Here is a 22242-nt window from a genome sequence, read left to right on the forward strand (position 1 = left end):
CCCCCTCCACCTCTCCTAAACCCTGAGCCTGGTCCCGACACCCCTGCAGACACAGCCAGAATGACAGGGACTGCCCCCAGTGTCCCGTTCCTCTCCACACCTGCCTCGCCAAGGCGGCCCCAGCCCTGGAAGGCACAAGGACGGGATCTGAGGTCCGAGTGCCTCCCTGAGGAGGATCTTACCTGGCTCCAGCTCCTCCCTGCACTGCGTGGGGCTTGTTCTCCTCACGCTGAGTTCCGGAGGCTCAGGGTTATACAGAGAAGCTGGGTCCACGAGTTTTCTTTAGCACGTACACTGGCTGTAATACTACTCATCAAATGTACTAAAGTTGCTGCAGATAAATGACTCACAAAATTAGAAAGTCTGTCATGAGCTTTTTGGCCCTCCAGGGACTTGCCTCAGGACTCCAATTATAGTGTTGCCACTGGTCAGTGCTTTTTTGTATTTTATCTTGTCAAGTTCTGTTTCCCACGTTTCATCTGGCTCTCCTCGTTATCTCTTGTTCTCTGGACATGGTGTAGCGTGGGTCCTGCCACTGAAAAGCCTCTCCCGGCCACTGCATGTCACGCATTTAAATGAAGAGCATTCACTCAATTTCCCACTCCTCCTATCATTACAGTCCATTGCTGGATTCAGTTCTGACTCAGCACATGCTGTCAGGGAGAAAAACTCTGTCACTCTGCGCACCAGCTTCGCACACATGCTCCCGTTTTGTTTCTCTTACTTTTTCTAATCATTGAAAGCCTCTTCCCGTCTGCCTCCTTGAGTGAATTCGAACACAGACGGCTGCCGCCGTTGTGTCCCTTTGCTGGCAGCTGGCCCGGGGCTCTCTTCACCGCTCCGCCGGGGTGAGGTGTCAGCGAGGGCCGTGGGGGTCTGGGCAGCGGGTCTCGGGGCGAGGCTGCCGCCCCGTGCGGTTTGGGGGGCTCCGCTGGTGGAGCTGCGGCCTCCTCAGGCACCACTGAGCATCCGTGTGAGGATTTTCTCCCCAAAATGTTTTTATTTCCATGCAGGTCTTCTTAACAAAGTAAATCGTCTTGCCGTCTTAATTTTTTTCACCAGAAATGGTAGTTCAGTGACACTTGGCATAGATTTCCAGCTAAATGTTACCAGCGGAGTTAACCAATCAATCTCTGCTTATGTTTTGATGTAGGTGGGGCTCCATCAAACTCATGGTGCGTCAGCATTAAAACATAGAAGTATGGTGTTGGTGCAGTAAGTAGTACTTTTACATTTAGTTAGAACTGTCATAAAAAGCAGGGGAAAAAAAAAAGTGTGTTTGTACTTGAGCTGCAGGGAGATGAAGTGACGATGGCTGAAGGGTTCCTTGGGCCTGGGTTGTCCCCTCAGCCGGGGCACTCGCAGTTCCAGTCCTGTGACCAGAACTGCTTCAGAGCCTTGTGTGTCACCAGCTCATAGAATCATTTTGATTCAAAGGGACCATTAAGATCATTGAGTCAAACCAATGCTCATCGGCTGCAGCCTCCCAGGGAGGACGGAGACCCGCACAGAGCTGTGCTCCGGTTGTTGACACCTTGCTCTTTTATTCAGAGTTTTCCTAGAGAAACGGCAATCTGAGCATTGCTTAGGTGACTTCTGTGACTGGAAGGAGTAGCTATTTCTCTTGCTGAGGAATACCGAAAGTAGCTGAAATTCTTGAGTGTTCTGTACTTCGCTCTCTTTCTCCACACTTGCATATCTCACCCTCATGGGATTCAGTGCTGGCCACCAAAAGAACAGGGGAAGATTTGGCACAAGTGGCAGCACTAAAGGCAGAGGTACAATCCAAAGGTACTGCTAGCCAAAAACCACCTTGGTTTAGATGGTGTGCATGGCAAAGCGTTGAACCAATACGGACTGTTTCTCTTAAAGATTGAAAATTATTGTAAGAAAAATGAGAGTTGTTATAAGGCCTTTTATGAATAGGTATTGTCGTTTTGGCTTTGGCATTGGGAATTTTGTATCTATTCAGGCTGAATTCTGTGATGAGGTGAGCGAAGCTAAATGAGGTGGATGCTTTTTGGAAGAAAAAGCAGAACAGAAGCAGATGATGAGGGAGAGAAAGTAAAAATAGGAAACACGAAACAAATGCATTGTTGGAGATTCTGCTTTTCTCTAGTGAAAATGTGCTAGCGTATTGGTTTAATTACTCTGCCCGTTTCACTGTGCCTTTAACTTATTTTTCACTTCATGTTTTCTGCATGAAAGTTTTTATTGAATGTTAGGAACTATGCAACATAATTTAGTTGCTTTTTAATATAAAAATATTATTTATTCTTTGCAGATATAACTATAACTTTGATGAAAGATTGAAGATATGAAGGTCATATGAAAGAATTTAAATGTGATTGTCTTCAGCAGCGATCCATAAAAGTAAGAAATTCAACTTTTCTATTACTAGTTTACCCAGATCAAGACAACAATGAGAACACAGGCACTGCTAGACTTCTGTACAGCTAATTTCTCTTAAAATCTGTTAGAATATAGTAGTTCCTGTTCTGTGTCATCAAGGCCCAAATGACTGGGAGCTCAATTTTGAAAATTAGCATTATTTCTGAAAGTCTACTCCTTAAACCTTTGTGTCAATGTATCTTTTGCATACTATTCTCAATAAACCGGGTTGTTCTGAAAGCATTAAGGATTTTAATGTGAGCAAAGGTAAGGTACATTATTGCTGTATTTCTATGCTTACATTTGGAAGCTAAATACACAGGAGCTCATAGCAAAGATGTTTGCTCTGGAAACTAATGAAGCATAGTAAAATATTTATCAGCTGAAAAGTGATATACTGTCAGGATTTTCAGAGAGAGGTTGATGGTAAGAGGAGAGAGTTGAAGTCCTGCAGTAGAGAGACTGCTGTGAACTATATAAACCTCTGAAATTCTTTCCTGTGTGGCTGCAGTTGTGGCTGCACCTGGTGCCCTCAGTTACATTTCTCTGCATTGCTGTGGAGGAAAATGAACCTTAACCTTTGCTGAGCCTGGGGTATTGGCTTCAAAATTTCCTTCTGAAGTGGCAGCTGCTTTATACACTTAATTGTACCAGGAATGCATGCTTATTAAAAGACTTGCATGAAACCTCCTTAATGAGAGGAACCCCACAAGTATGGCAAGATACACTAATGTAAAAGCTTTGATTCTTCTCTGATTTAGTATTTATCTTTCAACAGGGAAGTCAAACTTCAAACATTTTCCGTTCCTCAGAGAAGATTCTGGTTTTGTCTCTGATTCTGGCTTTTCCAATGGTAAAATAATAATACAGTATTTTTGCAATTCATTCTGGGAATTGTTGCTTGGGAAAAGTGTATTTTTTATTGTCTGTAACACATTTCCCGAGGTTTGTTATTAAATTATTATTAAAAAATATATCATGTTACCTGCTTCCTGTCAGCTATGGTAACTTACAGATACCAGTTTTTACCTCAGTATCCTTAAGTGTCTCTTTGGTAGTTGTGATTATAGTTAATTATGCGTTTTAACATTTTTAAAAAGGCTTTTAACCAGTTTCCATATAACCTGTACTTGATCTTTGCAAACAAGCCAAGAAAAGGAACACGAACCGAGGCCTTTTCTGGGTGGGACAGGACAGAGCTCTGGAAACAAACATGCAGGGGCAGTGCGGCTGTGAGGAGCCAGAGGACAGAGCGCGTTCGGGGCTGGCACCTCCCGTGTGAGGAAAGGCTGAGGAGCTGGGGCTCTGGAGCTGGAGAAGAGGAGACTGAGGGGTGACTCATTCATGGGGATCAATATGGAAAGGGGGAGTGTCAGGAGGATGCAGCCAGGCTCTTCTCGGTGACAACCAATGATAGGACAAGGGGCAATGGGTACAAACTGGAACACAGGAGGTTCCAATTAAATATGAGAAGAAACTTGTTCCCGGTGAGGGTGCCAGAGCCTGGCCCAGGCTGCCCAGGGAGGTTGTGGAGTCTCCTTCTCTGCAGACATTCCAACCCGCCTGGACACCTTCCTGTGTAACCTCATCTGGGTGTTCCTGCTCCGCCGGGGGGATTGGACTGGACGAGCTTTCGAGGTCCCTTCCAATCCCTGACATTCCGTGATGCTCATTAACCCAATCAACTCTCGCTCATTAGTTGTGACGGATGTTCCCGCTCGGTCTCCGCCCCGCCCTCACGTGATCGGCACGTGATCGGCTCGTCATCAGCGCGCGCGGGGGGTCACGTGCCCCGTGTTTATCTCCGCCGCTGCCGGTGTCGCGCAGCTGGTGGCGGCGGGGCCGGGAAGCAACGGGTGAGCGACCGACCCCCCCCACCCACCCACCCGGCGGGTGAGCGGCCCCAGCGGCTTCCCCGGGCGGGGGGCGCTGCCGTGGCGAGGGGGGAGGAGCAGGAGGGGTTGTTTCCCTCAGGGGCAGCGTGAGGCGGCGCTGTCCCGAGGCCCGTCGCCTGACTGGAAAAGGCCGCGTTCGCAGCCGCCTCCTCGGAGAGACGGGGCGGGAGCGGGCGGAGCCCCCGCGGCTTCCTCCAGCCGCGGGGGGTGGGTGGGGAGCCCCGCACACCGGCCGGTGCTGCTGCCTGACCCGTTCTCCTTCACAGCGGCTTCGGTTCTAAACTCCACGGAAGCGAAAGGCTCCTGGTGTTTGGCAATCTGTTGCTGCGGTGATTCGGAGCACTGAGGTACAGTCTGTTGCTCTGGGCTACGTCTCACTAAAAAGCCTTTCCTTTAATTCTAGGCTCGCGATGTCACTGACTGCAAAGAGATGTGGAAGGCCCCCGGTGTTGTCTTTTCTGGAAAAGAAAAAGAGAAAACAAAGTCTCGATAGAAGAAGAGGGAAAACAAGGATTTACGTGGGAAGTCACATTGACCGATGGTTGACGCTTAAGGAAAAGCTGGATTTCAGAAATGATGCAGAAGTTGCGGGGTTTTTACTGGACTTGTGAGTAGACTGTCACAATACTCCTCTGTTTACTAATACCAAGTAAATAATTCTTGGCCTTAATACCAACTTGTGTATTTTTTTTCTAGGTATGACAGCTGTGAGCCATTGTCAAAAGCTCCCATCTCTTCCCACCCTGAGAGTGTGAGAAGAATTACTGTGAAGGAAGAAAGAGCATTGTCAGGCAGCACTTCTTTGATAGCAGCTGATGGAACGTTAGTAGTATACTTTCTTTATGCGTGAAGGGCAGATGAAATATTTTTCTTGGTAGTACTTGAAAGACTATAGCTGATATTTAAAAAATGGGGTGGAAATTATAAAAGAAAGAGGAAAGTGTACAGCTAACTTTACTAAAATGGAAGATTTTTGGATATCCTTTGTAGAACAGCTTATGTATTTGGCTTGTCGTTTGTACTGTTGAGCACATACTAGTCTAGATGAAACAGTAAAACAAAACTTTTTTTTCAGAAGTAATGTTTCAAGTAACAATTTGGGTTGTATTTGCAGGTATGACAATGATGACCAGTTGTCTAAAGAGTCTGCTTGTTCTGAACTTGGAGATGTGAGAATTGTAACTGTGAAAGAAGAGAGAGAGATGCCGCACAACTACTTGTCAACAGGGACAGATGACACGTTAGTGATACTATGTGTCTTTGCATGTTTTGCATTTGAAAATATTTTGCATTGATTTTATTAATCACTTTTAATTTTGCTTATTAGAAATTCATGTCATTCATGCTCTTCATTATCTAAAAACATCTTAGTGTGTAATGGTTGGTCCTTCTAAGGCAAGAATCTGAGAGAGATTTTGGAAAAGTTGTAAGACTCTTAGAGAACACGCAGCAAACCTGCTTGTTCAGTGACTGCCTTCCTTAACTGTATGCAAGATTCATGAGTGGAACAAGAAAATAGCTAGTGCTTTACATGCATCCTAGTCACTTGAGTACGCGGTTAGATTTTTAGAGTAGCATAGTCTCCAGGCAAGTGCAATTGCTCGTGCTTTAACTTTTCTCAAAAGAAAAATGTTTCATTGTTGACTGAGTGATATTACATACAAAGTGATGTGTTAACCTATCTAAAAATAGTGCCGTGCTCAGCAAGGCAGCCACACCGTCAGTCGACTGCTGATTGTTTTACTGCAGTGTCATCAGTAACTGGGGCATTCACAGTTGAGATCAGAGGAGCCTCAAATAGGTATGCTTGTCCATTACTATTTATTTAGGTTTCAATTATCCACAACAGTGTTACTGAATAATTGTAATTTCATCCATGTCTCAGTTACCTGACCTTTAAAAAAATGTATTTTTTAATGTGTGCAGGGGGACACTGAGAACCTAGGACATTACTTTGGCATTGCATGGTGTGTCCAAACCCCTCGCTAACATGGTGAAGTATGTAACACATGTAGCATGTTTGTCTGATTCTCATTTTCCACTGTGTTTTTGCTTGCGGCTTTCCTAATTTTTCTTACTTTTGATTTTAGTAGGTGAGCAAGTTGGGGTTCTGAAAGCAATTCCACGGCACAGAAGAATTCTTAGAAGCTAGGTCAGGAGAAAATAAGTACCAGTGATGATGAAGCTGTCAAATTCAAGTACCTTCTTCAAAACAGCATTTTTCTCTGGCGAATAATTTTAGTTTGGAGTGCAACAATAATTGAATTCCTGGGACTGATTTGATACAGGTGAGACAGAGGGTTTGTTCTTAATTAATTGCTTATTTCAGCCTTCTGAGATGTGAGAAATACTTTGAAAATTTGTTTGGTATGAGGAAAACTATGTTACCCTAAAAGGTAAGGTAGATGGTGCTTTGTTACAGTCTCATGATATCTACATGAAGATGGTGAGTCACACCAAATATGTAAAATGCTGGGCAGATGATCAGGCATGTATGCCGTGCTAATTGCATAAAGCTAAGAAATGACAGCTGTCTAAGAATAAAGAGCTTCAAAAATAGGAAGAATTTTGTGGGGCAGACATCCTAGAGCGTACTGTGGTGTTGTAGGGAGTATTACCTACCAGTAGTTGAATAGGCGCTCTGTGAGGAAGACGACTGGTTTGTGTTTTCAGTGTCTGAACACCACATTATTGGTAATGCTTTTAGGCGTGTTTTCCATTCATGGTATATCTGTGAGGCAGAACAATGATGTTACTGAGGGATTCTTATCAGCTGTGGGAAATCCTTGCAGCTGTCAGGTTATTTGCCAAAAGTCACATTGGCAGCTGAACTGAACTCTATTACTCAGTGTTTTTGGTTGGGACATTACAACAGTTGGGTGGGCAAAATTCTTAATTGTTGCAGAAAATAGTGGTTTTCCTTCAGAAAGGACCAGTGGTTCTGTTAACGTATACTTTTTTTCTTCTTGTTTTTAAAGGTGTGGTACTGCATTTCCTATTGCAGGGTGGAGCTGAAGGCAGGTATTTCCTGCTTTCCAGGCATTTGGGTGTCATGTTTTCCTGTTGCTGTTATTGTTTAGGGCTTTACAGAGTACATATTTTCATTGAATTCTGATATAAGGGCCAGGAAAATAACAAGTTCTTGTCGAAGGTGTTTTATTAACAAATTCTGAACTAATAGTCATAAAGCAGCTGTTGTATTCTAGGCCTTTTATTACATAGTCTAGTTTTAGGTTGGCTAAACTCTTAATTGCTAATGCTAAGGAACTGGAAATATCAAAGATAATTGAGCAAGAACATGTAAACCCACCTGCTTTGTCAGTAGCTTTAATGTTTGGTTTCTGTCGTGTTTTTGGTGTCTCTCCTGGTGATGTTTACTCTTGGGTTGCTGCTGTTGTAGAGAATTAAGTTGATGGAGAAAGAGGGAGTCAAGGAGCAGGGATTTCCAGATTCTCGCCAGGTGTGATGGTACTTTTTTGAGTTCTGGCTATTGTGAAGAATTGGCATGTTGAAATGACACAGGAAGAAAAGAATGTATGGAAATCTGATTTAAAGTAGTATTACCAGGGCATAGCTAAAGGGAAGCATTACTGAATCATGTTCAGTTAGGTTCCTGAATACATTCAGGTTTTCTTTAAAGCTTTTTCTGTTGTTAACTTCCAGTTTTAGAGTACTCATCAAGCTAGATTCAAATTATTTTTGTGGTTTACATGTAACAAGTGCAAAACTGTCAAAGCAGATAATTTGGTTTTTTTCTTTAATGTTTGTTATTTACTCTGATATTAAGATTGAAGAATGAGTCAAAATAATTGCATGGGGTTTTTTGAGGAAGCTTCGGGGGCTTTGGGATTCTTTTGCAATATTTGAGTAATAGAGGTTCAAAAACTCCTTTACCTAGACCTGTATTAAAGAGACAGATTCTCATGATGGAACTGGCTTTCCTGGGATTCTATTATGGAATGTTTTTGGTGTTTTGGGGTGGTTTTTTGTGTGGTGTTTTGGGGTTTTTTTTGGCCTCGATTTACTAAGAAATGAAACAATATAAATACAAAATAAATACTCAAAAGCGTTCCAGCAGTTTGGTGAGGAAGACTGAAACCTGTAGGATGAGTTGGTGTCAGTCATTAGTAAATGTGTAGTTGGGAAGCCCCTACTTTGAGGCAAGCTTCAGCTTCAGTTCCTGTCTCTCCTAAAATGGCAGTGACAACGGCTTTTATAACAATTTTTGCTACATAGTTTTTCTCACTATCATGGGATCTTGCAAGAGTCTGCATTGCAGAACTTCTCATAATCTTAAGTAATCCGTTGTCTGAAAAGTTGTACAATGACTGTCCAGACAAGGCGGTTGGAAAGAAAATAAACAATTTTGAGGAAATGTCCAGCGAGCTGTTAATGCTGGAGACTTACCATGACACCAGTGTGAACAGCTGAGGAGTTTCTTAGCAAGCAGGAAAGTAAAACTTAAATTAGGTTTAAAAGAGACAAGGTAAAAAAGATTAAATTGCTTAGCAGAAAGGTTCCTGTGTTCTACTAACAATTTGATTTTTAGATGCGCTTTTTTTTTTGACTAATCTGTATTCAGAATAAGTCTGGCCAACGTATAAAATAACAGTTCTTAATTGAACTAAAAGGCTCTGCCTGTATCATTTTTGGTCTTTAGTGTTCATAGTTTGTTTTTAATTAAAAAAAAAAATACAAACCACGTTCTGTGGTTATTTCACTAATGTAACTTGAATGTGTAACACTGCTTTTCCTTACAGAAAATTAAGACCGAGTGGTTAGCGTAAAACAAATAATTCACTTTATTGTAATGCTAAAAGTTGATCTGTATTTCAGTATAGTAAACCCCATGTATATACATCATAAAAAAACATAAGATGTTGGTCTGATTATATATATTGCACATACAAAAGCACAAATAGAACGAGTGTAATATTTTCCATTATTTCAAAATTAGGAGATTATATTAGGGGAAATGTACTTGTCTGGACATATTTTGTGAAACAATGCAAACATATTTCATGTTCAAATATTTGAATGTCATATTGTAACTGTTGTTATTGTGTTACTTTACAGGGTGACCAGCCAGAAGAAAATCAAGCTCTTGCATAACAATTCTGGGGCAGTTTTTGGTCCATTTTGATTTTGCTGTGAGGTTATTGTGAACTATAAAGAATTACTGTAAGTTGTAGTATGAAATTTGATGTTACTTGTTGAGCAGCACATTAAACTTAATTACCTAAAGTTTTACTGTGTTATGTTAACATTAATAAAGTGTGTGGAGTGGATTACTTCACCGTGAGAGTTTGTACATAGTTCTCTGAAGAGCAACCAGAAACAACAATCCAAAATGCTAGTAGGTATTGCTCAAGCTTATTCAGAATAATGTTAATGAAAAAGTTCCTCACATTTTACTTAAAACTCAAAGGATTAAAATAGAAACAACATTCTTGTAGCATTGGCAGCATCAAGTGTGCTTACATCCTGAATGTGTTTCTTGGAATGCTTTTTCTTAGGGAACATATTTAACATATCCCACATACTGGGAAGTATTCTTGCAGGTTATTGATGCACTTAAAAATGATGGGTAAGAATATTGGACGATACGGTGTGCTGTGTTAGTGCCTTCTAAAAAATGAGTGATTCAGATCAAATACTATGTTATTTATCTAAATATATTTCATTATTGAATAATTTGCTTTGGCTTTTGATACTACAAAAGCTTATATATGATGCCTCTTAATAAGCATGGAGTACTTTCAGTAACCAAAGTTCAACAGAATAGTGTTGGCAGTTCTGAATTTGTGGTGTTGTTACTAAGTATGAGTAATCCTGGAAAGTTTTTAACTGATAAATTAGTGTGGTTGTATTCAAGATACGTTTGTCAGGAGGACAGAAACTCCCAGTCTTCTGATTCTTCTTTATTTTGGTTTCTTTAACCGCACACTTTCATAAGTGTTTAGGTCTTGATCTTACAGTATTGAAGCCAGCTGGGTTTTCCCATCATCTTACATTAGAACAACCTCTCTCTATGGAGAAATTCCCCTAATTAGGTCATTACATTCAACATTCATTTTTAAAATGAGCTACTTCACCTGCTATAAGAAACTGCTGCTTTTAAATATTCTTTTGTTGCTTTTGAAATACAAAAATTCAATGTTACCTTATTAACGATATATCTTTTGCCAAATGTTGCACAGAGAGCTTTTTTTTCTAATGAAGCAGAGAAGGTCATTTGTTGAAGCTCTCTCAAAATGAAAACACCACTTCCCATGTATTTCTCTGTTCTCTTTGTACTTTTCAAATTTTTCTTTGACTACCAAGCAGTCATTCATGTAAATGACTCAGTGTAGCTCACAAAAAGTATGACTAGTGACACTAGTTCTCAGTGAAGTGTCTTTCAGTGCTCTCAGATTTGCTATTGTCATCATTGCAGTGAAAAGGGAAGAGGATTCGGCCTTCGGCGTAATCGGTTACATTTTCCTCCAAAGTCTACAAGATCAGCAGAAGAATCTGCAACTGCAGTAGCTTATTTCAGTCAGGAGCTCTGCCCTTTTGTGGTGTTTGAGCACCATCGTGTCAGCCCGTTCAGCACAGTACCTTGATAAATGCACACTGAAAATTAGTTATATTATTTAATGACTTATTAATTTGCTTCCGCAATAGTACTGCATGTGCATGCTGTGTTGAGGTGCACTCACTGCATAAAATTACTGGTAGAATGATTATTCTGGTTTATAGTACTTGAATATGGTATGATTTGGTGCATACCAATGTTTCCCTCCAAGCCTCCAATTAGACCAGCACTTCATGCTGAAGAAGTCAAGAAGAGTAGACTCTTTAAAAACTTCCTCTTGTAATATTATAATATGAATGGATTACATATTTGTGTTGTTACATCAGCCTATGCTTTTGAATATCTGACTTCTGTAGAGCAGAATATTATCACTAGTATTTTCCAGTAGATTTTGCAGAATAGTGAATGGTAGTGATTCTGAAACAAGATTCTTGCTTCTGCCAGGAACGTGACAAGATCAATGGTTGTGCTTTTGTCAAACAAGCTGAGTTAAGTTTTTCTGCACCTATGGGTCTGTGGGAATTGCTGAACTTCTACATGTTCAAATGTCAGAACTAAACATATTCAAAATGTTTACACTGTTGTTCCAATGATGTGTTAAGCATCTACAAGTAGAATTACTCAAAGCAAAACAGTTGTGTTCTGGGCAATACCGAATATAGGTTTCTGACCAAAGTGAAAATGAGAAAATTTTCTTTGTGGGTTCATAGTGTAGGACGAACAGTGGCTGTAAAAAACTGTTTTGTTTTTTTTTTTGTGTGTTTGTAATATGGCTTTACTATCCTAGTTGATCTCCTTAGAACTATGGATCTATAAAATCTTTTGAAATGTGAATATTTAAGTATGTAAACTAGGAAACTTCTATCCAAATAAGGACAGATTGTGTTGGAACTTAAATTTTAAACTATTAGCTAAAGAACTTAAGTTACAACGCTCCAGTTTTCATACTACTAATTTCATATTCCATTATTTTGCCTTTACAATAAGTAATTTTCTAAAATCACAATAATTATGATTGTACTCCTAGCTCAATTAGCTTAGCATTACATGAAAACTTCATATGTTTTGTTCAGGAAAGGTGATATGTTCTATATTGTGATTTTACTTTTGTAGTAAAAGACCTACAACACTTGAGGGGGAAAAAAAAAAATTGAATGGGCTCTTGCAGTTTTCTTTGTGAAATTAGTACTTCTGTAGATTGTCACAGACACCACTTGGGGGGGGCATGGAACTGAGGTGAGACAGACTGGAGCAGGTTACTCTAGAAAATAATAGTGTTTCAATGCCCTAATTTACCATTTAGAACGGCTGTTTAATTCTTCAGCTCTTTTCTTATTCTGAATGCCTGGCCATAATTCTTGATCACACTGTCTGAAGTTCAGGAGGAAGCAGAATGCTGCACCTAGACACAGTATTTAAGAATACAACAGGAATGCAGGAATTGGGTTTTATTCTTAATTCTTCAGGCTTAGTAGATGATCTTGTTCAAGTAGCTTCTCTTTCCTCGTTTTTATCTAGTCATAAACTAGGAGTAAATTCCAAATGTAGCTTTTATAAAGCATGATGGCTTGTCTGTAAGATTTAATAGTATGAAATACTATCGTAAGTGTGGTGATACTCGTCAGCACTTTGTCAAGAAATGTTCATATCTTGTGTCTGTTGTTAGTGACGTCTTTTGGGCTTTTAAATCAAGGTACCCCGCATGAGTTTCAGCAATGTGTCATGTTAAGCACATTTCTCATGAATCACTGCTGAAAACACTGATCAGTGGATGGCAGAAGGGAAAATGCACCACAGGAGGAATTCCAAAGGTAGGAGGAGTGGAGTTTCAGTCTGAGATGTGTAAATGAAATGTGGGTTAGAGAGGAATGCTGAACCTGAATGTTTTTTGTGGTTTGAGTGGTTACCTGTCTCAAGACAAGCCTACATCCTTTCTTTCTGATGTCTCAGCAGAAGCAATTAATATTTCATGTCTTTATAATTCCAGAGCAATTTCTCACCACTACAGGAGTCAGAGCTCTGGGTAGTGAGGATTGTGCTTTCAGGAAGCTGAGGATTCAACAGATAAATGGGACACTTCTGATCAGATAGAGCTGGTAGTGTGAGATGTCTTACATCTTTGCCACCTCACCTAAGTCATAAAGCAATACTTTTTTCTGGTGCTTTTAAATCAGTTTTTCTTACTCTTCTTGGTCCTTTTCACAAACTTATTTGCTATTCGATGTGCTCCTTCTTGGATGGTCAGCCTTGTTGCAGACATTAGAAGACATTCCAGCAGAAAAATTTATCTGTATGTTTTGTTTATACAATCATTTCAAAATAGTTCTTGAAGTGACCTATTTTACAAATGAAAATGTTCTGTAACACTGAGAGAGGAGGTGCTATCTTCAGTAGCAAAAAATAAAATCCCGTTGTAGTAGGATTTTATTGTACTTCAGAAAATCTGTCATATGATAAATTCAATGTGGCTCTAAGTACAGTACAGTAGTGTTTATCTTTGTGTTTCAGCTGTTCATCTGCAATGACTTAAACCCAATCTGTACAGAGCAGCTCTGATACTTCTTGTGCTGTTTTTAATCCCAAATTAGATAAAACTACTTGTGGATAACAGAGTGCAAAGTATTTAATATATCCCAGTGATTTGTCTTTTCCAAAAAGGTAGCTGAAAGTACGGATTGCAGTAGATGATTCTCATAGGTGAAAATGTTTCTTGTCTGTCAACATCGTGATTCAATACATTAGTGAGGCCTCACAAGTAGGAGCTTGGATGAGATTTGAGCACAAATACCTCAACAGATTGTGCTTTGGTTGTGAACTTTGATATACATGGAGATGGCTGTGGAGGCAGCAGCAGGAGTGTGTTTACGTACGTGTAGAAAACATAACTACATGTAATTCATGTAGCTGTTGTCTGCCTATATCTAAAGTAATCCTAAATCCGCATTTTTTAAAAGGCTGGTCATTAGATTTGTCTAACTTTATTTCGATATTGATGAGTTTGGTGCAAGTATACATGTAGAAATAAGGTTCATGGCGGGAGGGGGGAGGTTGGTGTGTTTTGTTTGTTTCATTTGGGGTTTGTTTGTTTGTTTTTAATTTTTTCTTTTTTTTAAGATAGCTTCCAAAAGCCACAGCCAGAAGAAGATCCCTAATCAAAGTCTGAAAACACTCTCGTCAATGTGCATAGTGTTCTTGCAAGCTTTTCATACCAAGACTGCATGCTGAGTGCAAGGTTCTCTATTGGGGGCAAGGGGAACACGGGGCGCTGGGTGTGCGTTTGTACGGGGAGGCCAGGGCTGGTGTTCCAGCTGTGCTGCTCCTCCGGGCCACCCATCCTGGGCTCCGCCTTGGATAACACACCACCGTGTGAGCCCGTGTGGTAAACTGGGCACGGGAACTCATGTGGCTACAAAAATTCACCCTCAAAATGGTGTCATTTGTCTTCATTCCTGTCATTTCCTTCATCTGGTTTGTCGCTTAGTCACACAAACATCTGCTGGCACAACGGGAGGTGCTGTAAGGGTGGGAACTGGTGGCAAGAAGAGGAAATGACACTACCGTTGAAAGTTTGCCATTGAACTGGTGGCTAAATATTTATCTGTGACGTGAAATACCTTTTAACCTTGCAGTCATTCATAAAAGCTGATCCAGTTACTTAAACTATTATGTCAAATTATCCTGAGATTTTAGGCAAATAATACCTCCTTCAGTGACAAATTAAAAACCTGTGGAGCCACAGAAATAGGATATTAATGGGTTAACTTAAAATTATGAGCTTCCAGAATGCTGTTTTTAAGAACTTTTTTCTTCATTTGCCCACTTTGCTTCATCCCTTCCTCCAAACAAAACAAACCACAACAAGAAAAGGGGGAAAAGAAAAAAGGTACCACCATACCAAACTGGGATGAGGAGAAGGAGAAAAGTTTGTGAGGATACTTTAAAAATTTACTTATTTCAAATTTTGACTACTTTTTGATACCAGGTCTTTGTTGCTGTTGTGTAAAATGGCAAAGGTGAGTTCCAAAATGCAATGGAGTGTTGATGCACTTAATGGTGTAGTGAAACTATGAGTTCTCAAAGAGGTTAAGTTTTCTATTTAAAATTATGTATTGGGAATTGGAGAGAAAAAAATAGATACAAACGTGTTCCTGTTTTGGATGTCCAGTGATTGATTCTCCTCTCCCATTTACCTGCATTCTAGTCTTGTTTTGTTCAATTACCGTTTCTGGGTGATTAATAGTATGCTCTATGTATTGTGCTACATATTTTTCTTCTCTTCTTGTGTACCGAAACCCTGGTTCATGAATTACTGCAATCATAGCCTTTCAGTCTTTCCTTACAAAGGAAGAAAACTAATGGAGTGAGATTTTCAGCTGCATTTACATTTTTGGTTTTGTGTAAAGATGGACAGAGTCACAGATGTCTGATTTTCAGAAAAAGTTGAAAAGCTGTGGATGGAAAGTGGTGTCTGTTACTGGTGTTAATTACTGGAAGCACGTTCTTATCTATGTATGTTTGCTTTTCTGTTTAATCAAAATAGAGGAGAAATGAAGGAATGAGAGTGTATAAATCATGTGACGCTAAAGAAAACGTGCTTTGGTTGTACAGGGGCTGTTAGAATGAGAGACTTGAAGCCTCTGGGGTATCATGTTACCAAATGCAGGACTTACGGGTATTGTCATAAAAATAATAACACAAAATGAATTCATTGTGCTGCCTGCAAAGCTCGTCCAACCTGAGAGCAGGCCAAAGTTCTCCCCTTTGAAATTAAAAAAGATGCTTTTATATTGATAAACATTTCTATTAAGAGCTAGACAAGTAAACCACAAAAACCCCCCATGTTCAGTCAGCCAGGAAGACCATCGCTGACCCCAAGCTTGTAAATAAAATCATTACTGGAGAGCTCTGGAACAGCATGCGACAGTAAATGCATTGAGTTACTTGTCACAGGTCAGTCTGCACAATTGTGCTTACATCAGTAATCAATTTGATTCCTGCAAACAGCTTCTTACTAAGTGTTTTCTGGGGAGAAATAAAGAAGGGGGGAAAAAAAGCTTTATAAGGAAAAATAAAGGGAATTTGAATGAGTAGTGCGATTAGGGATGTGATGGGGGGGAAATACAAAACTTGAAACTGATGAGAAGGAAGCTAAAAATGCAGTTGAATCTGTGGAGCCTGCCAACACACTAATTAAACCATTGAGCTGCTGGCTTTGTACTAATTGAATTTTTCCAGTCCTCTACCAGCACTGACCAGCCACAAGGAACTGAAAGCAGTCCGCAGTGTCGGGCTTGTGTAGCAGTTCTATTTACAGACATGGTCTAACATTAATATTCTCATGGGGGAAAATGTTTTGTAACAATATTTTGAATTGGAAAAGTTAATGGTGATGTGTGAAAGCTGACTGATTTCAAATTCAAGTTTCTGCCTTTGGCAGAAAGGGAAATATATAACTTTAGCTGCAGCCTACTAATATTTCAAATCTGCTTCTGCTAAGATCATATTAGAAAAGGGCTACATTTTTTTCCTCCCTTCTATCAAATCTTTAAATACTTTGATTTATGTTATGATGATAGGTCTAAACTTCAGTTAATTTCACAGAAAAAGCAATGAAATGCGACAACCATTCTGAATATTTTGAGATTTATTAGGAACATAAGAAAATTTGTTGCGCCAGACTTGAAGCTCATGTACTGAAATGTCTTGTTTCTGTATTCAGGAAAAAGAGATTGGCAAGCAGCTCCATCTTATGTCAGTGTTACAAATGCAATTTTGGGCAAGAGCGATTCTTGTCGGGTTTTGTGTAAATGGAGAAAAGAGGTGGTTCTTGTATTGCAGGACTTTTAACAGGGATGGAAAATTTACTCTTTTAAATTGTCCAGGCTTTGGCTATGCAATTAAAAATAACACTAAATATTTTTAATGGATATGAAAAATACCGCTGCTGTCATCCTATTCCTTACAGGATTATTTCTTTGTGTGCTTAATTCAGCCAATTTTCTATATTATAGGAGTCTTACAGTATCTGGTTTGGAAAATCAGGTTGTTCTCTCTGTGCTTTTGTGGTGTTAATATTATTTTGATAACATTTGTCTCTACTGAAAACAACTGCCATTTCTTAGCTTCTGTGTAGGAGTGTTTTCATACCTCATCATCTCAGCTACTCTCCTGTGAACTTTGCTTAGTTTTGTAGTTGTGGCTTTGGACAGAGTAAGAAGTATTTCAGAGAAGACAGGCATAAAGAAAAATATGGCCCTTTTTTCACTGTTCTTTTCTTTTTGGCTTTCTGTTGGCTGAGGGAATGGCATTGATTTAAAAAGAAAAGCACAACCACCACCAAAGCAAATGGAAACTGATTTTGATAAAATTACATTTTTCTAATTGATACTTATTAGTTTACATTTGGTATTGATTTTTTTTTTTGCCTTTGGCTGTTTCATTTTGCTTATTCACATTTCTATAATTCCTGTCTATTCTTGATTAATGTAAATCATTTTATCATTTACTCATTTGCCTACCCTATCTAACATTCTCCACCCACACTCATCTACTTTTTTCTATCAACCAAACTACAATTCTGTGACTGTTCTTGTACAACTTGCATCTGCCATGCATCATAGTGGTAGTAGCAGCAGTAAAAACATCTCTGCCAGATAAGTTGCACCTTGGCAGCTTAATCTGCTGCTTTTTTTTCAATATTTATTTGTTTATGGTGCCATAATATAAAGGTATGTGACATGGGAATGCTAAAAAAGGAGACTGAAAAGAATTCAGTTCAAAATTAAGGAAAAGTAAAAATAATTCTCTCCTGGTGAATAGTCTCGACGTGTCCTGATGGGGCCGTTCCTCTAAAAGGGAAGTGGTGGATTTTCTTTTTTTTTTTTGGAAAGTTATGTCATTTTACTCAAATATGTACAGCTGTGTATGCATAGAAAATATTCTATACGGTCTCAGCTCTTAAGGAATTAAAAGGCCACAAAGATGCTTTCCACGGTGATGTTGCAGGACTGACCTGTTCTGAAATGAAAAAATGGAAAGTTGTCACTGTGGTCTCTGGGGTGTTTAAACAGGGACTTCTAAGTGTTACGCATCTCTTCAATCACGCAAAGAGAGGGGACGAGTGTACAACAGCAAAAAAGGGCAACTTGACGAAAGATCTTACAGTAGAATTGCGCTTTAACGGGGCCGTAACTAATAGCAGTAACTAATGCTCGATGTTTAATACATTAAGTGTTGCAAATGCTGAGGTTCTGTTTCTCCGATTACACTTCAGGACTTAATAATGGTAGAAATTTGTGTAGAAGCGGGTTAAAAAAAACCCCACCGAAACAAAAACCCCAACAAAAACAAACAAACAAACCCCAACAAACAACAAAAACGACAAAAAAAATGCTTTTGAATCATCAGGTCCCGTTTTCTCTTAGGTGTGAAAATTTTAAAATAGAAGCATGAAGATTAATTACCTAATTATTTGGCAGAGATCATGTGTCATGCCAGGCTGGGGGGTTCACATTTCCAGTTAACAGAATCATGCCGCTGCGGCTTTTAAAAATCCTTTTGCGGTGTGGGGATGTAGAGCTGCCTGATGTATAATTACCCTCGGCGGGCGGACGGGACGCTTTCAATTTCAGGCGTGTTATTTGAATTTTCGCCGGTTTTTCCCCTCACAGGAGCCTCCGGGGCGGCGCCGGGCGGGCGGGGCGGAGGCCGAACGGCGGGGCCGCGCTCCCGGCACCGCCCCCGGCCTCGCAGTGTTTACAAACACGCGTCACGGGCAACGCGGAGCCGCGCCCCGCCCGCATGCCCGGGCGGCGGGGCCGGGGCTGCCCGGGAGCCCCCGCGCCGCGCCGCGATCGCTCGGCCGGGCGGGCGCCGCCGCCATGAGGCGCTGGGGGCGCGGGGCACGCTGGGTAGGCGGGCGGGAAGCTGAGGGGAGCGCCGGGCTCCTGTCAGGCGGGGCGGCCGGCAGTTGCGCCGCCGCTCCCGGCAGCGTTTTCACCGCTAAAACCCGCCGGTTCTGGCCGGCAGCACCGGTTTCTGGCCTCCCCCAGGTCTGTAGTGCGCTAACAAGTCACTGGTCGAGGTTAAATAGCTCTTTTCGCCCTCCTGTCCATCTCCCCTCCAAGCGCGTTCACCTGCATGTCTTAGGCATTTTTAAGAGTATTGGGCTTTCCAGGCTTTATCACTGAAAGAGATCTGAAACGCATCCTTAAAAGAAAAAAAGCCTATCAAAATTACTTTTTTGAGGTATAGCTCTTTATTTTCTCTTATTAAAGCCACTTCAGGAATTGGCCGGGTATGTAATTAGAGGGCTTCACACCATCCCGGTCCTTTTCTATTTTTAATATTTTGCAGTAATTACACGATGCTTTTTAAACACTCTCCCCTTGACCAGAAATGCACTTGTGAGAAAATGACTAAATCACAGCACGAGTCCTATTAAGCTTTACACACATAGTGAAATTTAAGCACATAAAGAGCTCTGGTGCGGTTATTGGGATTCCTTAAAAATGTGGTTGTACATGGCAGCGATTTTGAGGCTGTGTTGGAGGAAGATTTTCGATTTTACTGCTTCAAAGGGGCTTCTCACCTAGTAAGCAGAAAAAAAAAAAAAGTGTGCTGGTCAGATGCAGGGATATCAATATGTGAAATCCTTCATTCCGTCGTGCAGGTTTTGGTATCTGAAGTGCTTGTTAAATAGCGTATGAATGTTACTGAGAAGTGGGTTTGCAAATTAACTTTGTAGGGTTTTGTTTAACCGAAAAGCCAATCTCACTAGAAGCTTGTGACACTTGCTGTAATAAAAAGATTATGGATAGCTCGTAATGGCTTTTAAAATCTGTTAAATGCTGGTGGTGTCAAAGTAAGCAATTAGGGTCATTTAATCTACTTGATTATTCATCATGCTCTTCATTCCATGCTTTTGGATATGTGAAAATATGCATCTTGTGGAGTCTGCTTCACCGCTTTATAGCCCTCAATACAGAGCAGATGTATTTAATAAGAAAATCAAAGAAAAGAACACTTGATTATATGACAGTTTACTAGCCCCAAGCGCAAGCAGACTGTAAATGAGCACCCTTATGTTGCTATAGCATGAGCTTCAAGAAAAGAAGCACGTGTCTGAAAAGACTTAGTCATTTAATGGTAGTTTAGTCAAATAAAATTGTATTAATGGCTTAGACCTTACATAGTACTTACATATTTCTGTTAAACTGACCTCAGATTGCTTTAAGGTTAAGGATGCAGATAAGGTCTGCTGATTCATAATTTCTGTGATGCAAACAGGTGCTGCTGTGTAATTTGGTGGGAACTGGATAATATCGGGCTACTTAACCATGAAGGGCCAGAAAGTGGAGAAGTGCAATGAGTGGTTTGACACCTGGTTTAGTTTTAGTGGCAATTGCAGCAACTTGGTGCCTCAGAAGATTGAATTTTGGTCAGTAACTTGGAGTCCTAGTTCTGTTTTGAATAGTTAAGGTGGATACAAAGCAGACAGAGAGTGTCTTCTGCTCACTCTCAGCTGGCAGGGGAGAAAATGCGTGGAACAATATGTATCTGCTATGCAGCTCCAACATCAGGACCAGGTTACGTTCACGGAGTGGATTTCTAGAGAATTCTGTGTAAGCATGAGTCGTTCCACCACATCTAGCTGCTGTTTTTTTAATACAACAGAGAACAGAACTGCAAGTGGGCAGGTTGGGTTGACCTGTAACTGTGCGATTTGGTGTGGTCACAAAGTGAGTGACTAAATCTGCACCAATTTAGTGAAACATGGGCAGAAAGATCTCAGCTGTGCTCTTAAAATGAATATAGCTTCTGACAATGGAATTTGCTGTTTGCTCCAAGGTGTTGGTAATACAAAAGTAAACGGACTTGCTGCTGGTGTTCAGTCGCTCCTTATAGAGGAGCAGACTGATCGTTGGACGCTTGAGAAGTAATTTCAGTGTATATTACAAAACTGTTCAGCATTCTGTGTCAATAGCTCTGTTCTCTATGCCATTATGACGAGAACAGGAAGGTATATCAGCTTTGTGAATTTAGTTCTGGATGTTATTAATAAATTAATACAAATTAACAAAGTCGTGATCCACATAATGGAAAATGTTAAAGTAGCATTAATGCCTTTGAGTTTTGCGAACTGAGCAACCATGAGAGTGGTGGAAAGTGCTGCTGGCCTGATGCGATTTCACCTGGCTGCTCTCCCAATGTGCCTGTTTTCTCTCTCTGTGGGCATGGGGGTGCGTTAGGAGCTGGAAATCCACTGGTAATGTTCAGTATCCCGAACCCATCATTAGCAAAGCAGGCACAACATTTCTATAGTCTCAGCAGAGCCAAGGGATAAAAAAAGCTGAGAATCAGGGAGTCATAACTGGCACTCTGATGCTCCACATTTTCTGTGCCAAACATATGTTGGCGTAGAAGAAAGTCTGATTCTAAATACCAAAGTGTGGGCAAGATTTAACTAAAGTTTTCTGTAAAAGAAACCAAAGCTCTAAACTGTCGCTGTATTTTACTGCATCTGATGTGTGGATGCAATCATATAAATGGACTTAACCAGTATGGAATTGCATTGTAGCTGCTTATCGCAAGTGCTGATACAATCCATAGAGTGAAAATGAGGTTTGCTGTGACTTTGCAGGCAGCAGGCACTGCGTTCTGTTCCTAAGATCTGTTGACTCAAATGTGCAAAACCAGAAGTCTGAAATTCAAATTTACTACTAGATGTTTGTTAGTGAGTTGATTGGTTTTGTCCGGAGCATAAAAATGTTTTTAAATATTATTTTCAGTTCCTGCAGAGCATATGTGTACTGCTGAAGAATGTATTTAAATGTCTTCTGAATCAATAACAGTGAACTTCAGTACTGGAAAAAAGCTCAAACAAGGAACAAAAACCTGCTTCTGAACAAAAACTGCTTGAAAATAGTGCAAGGCTGTTGCAATGAAGTGTTTACAGTGTTTATATTTTTATAGCGACAATAATATTTATTAGCCCCCTCTTCACAGTTTATAGCTAAAGTGTTTCTTAATTGTTTACTTCTCAATTCTGACAGAAGGGGCCTGGTCTCTGTAGCAGGGCACGCAGACATTTCTACAAGATTTTGATCAGGTGAATCATTTTCAGTGCAGGTGCTACATTTGACAAACTTGAGTATGATTAACGTCGGTCTCTTTGGTAGCCTGTAATAGTTTAAACTCAAAAATCCTGATGTGGGTTCTTGGTCAGTTTTTCCCGTGCTGTTGCGTGACGTTTTCTCTCCCGTGTACTGTGACCCTCTGCGAGGAGCGACACGCTGTGACAGCCGTGGGATGTTAAGTGTGTTTTGTTGTGTTGGATGCTTGTTTTTTTGTGCCCTAGTTCCTATGAGAAAAGAAGGG

At 40.5% G+C, this 22242-nt stretch overlaps 1 long non-coding RNA gene across 1 annotated transcript; it reads left to right on the forward strand.

Moving 5' to 3' along the window:
• The first annotated feature begins 1151 nt into the window (after nt 1-1151).
• LOC135995916 (uncharacterized) lies at nt 1152-3277 on the forward strand. Its single transcript, XR_010607212.1, has 3 exons — nt 1152-1215; nt 2285-2373; nt 3170-3277. It is a non-coding gene; the product is annotated as an uncharacterized LOC135995916 (long non-coding RNA).
• The last annotated feature ends 18965 nt before the right edge of the window (nt 3278-22242 follow it).

The sequence above is a fragment of the Caloenas nicobarica genome, chromosome 18 (genome assembly GCF_036013445.1).
Source record: "Caloenas nicobarica isolate bCalNic1 chromosome 18, bCalNic1.hap1, whole genome shotgun sequence".
In the NCBI taxonomy this organism is placed as follows: domain Eukaryota; kingdom Metazoa; phylum Chordata; class Aves; order Columbiformes; family Columbidae; genus Caloenas; species Caloenas nicobarica.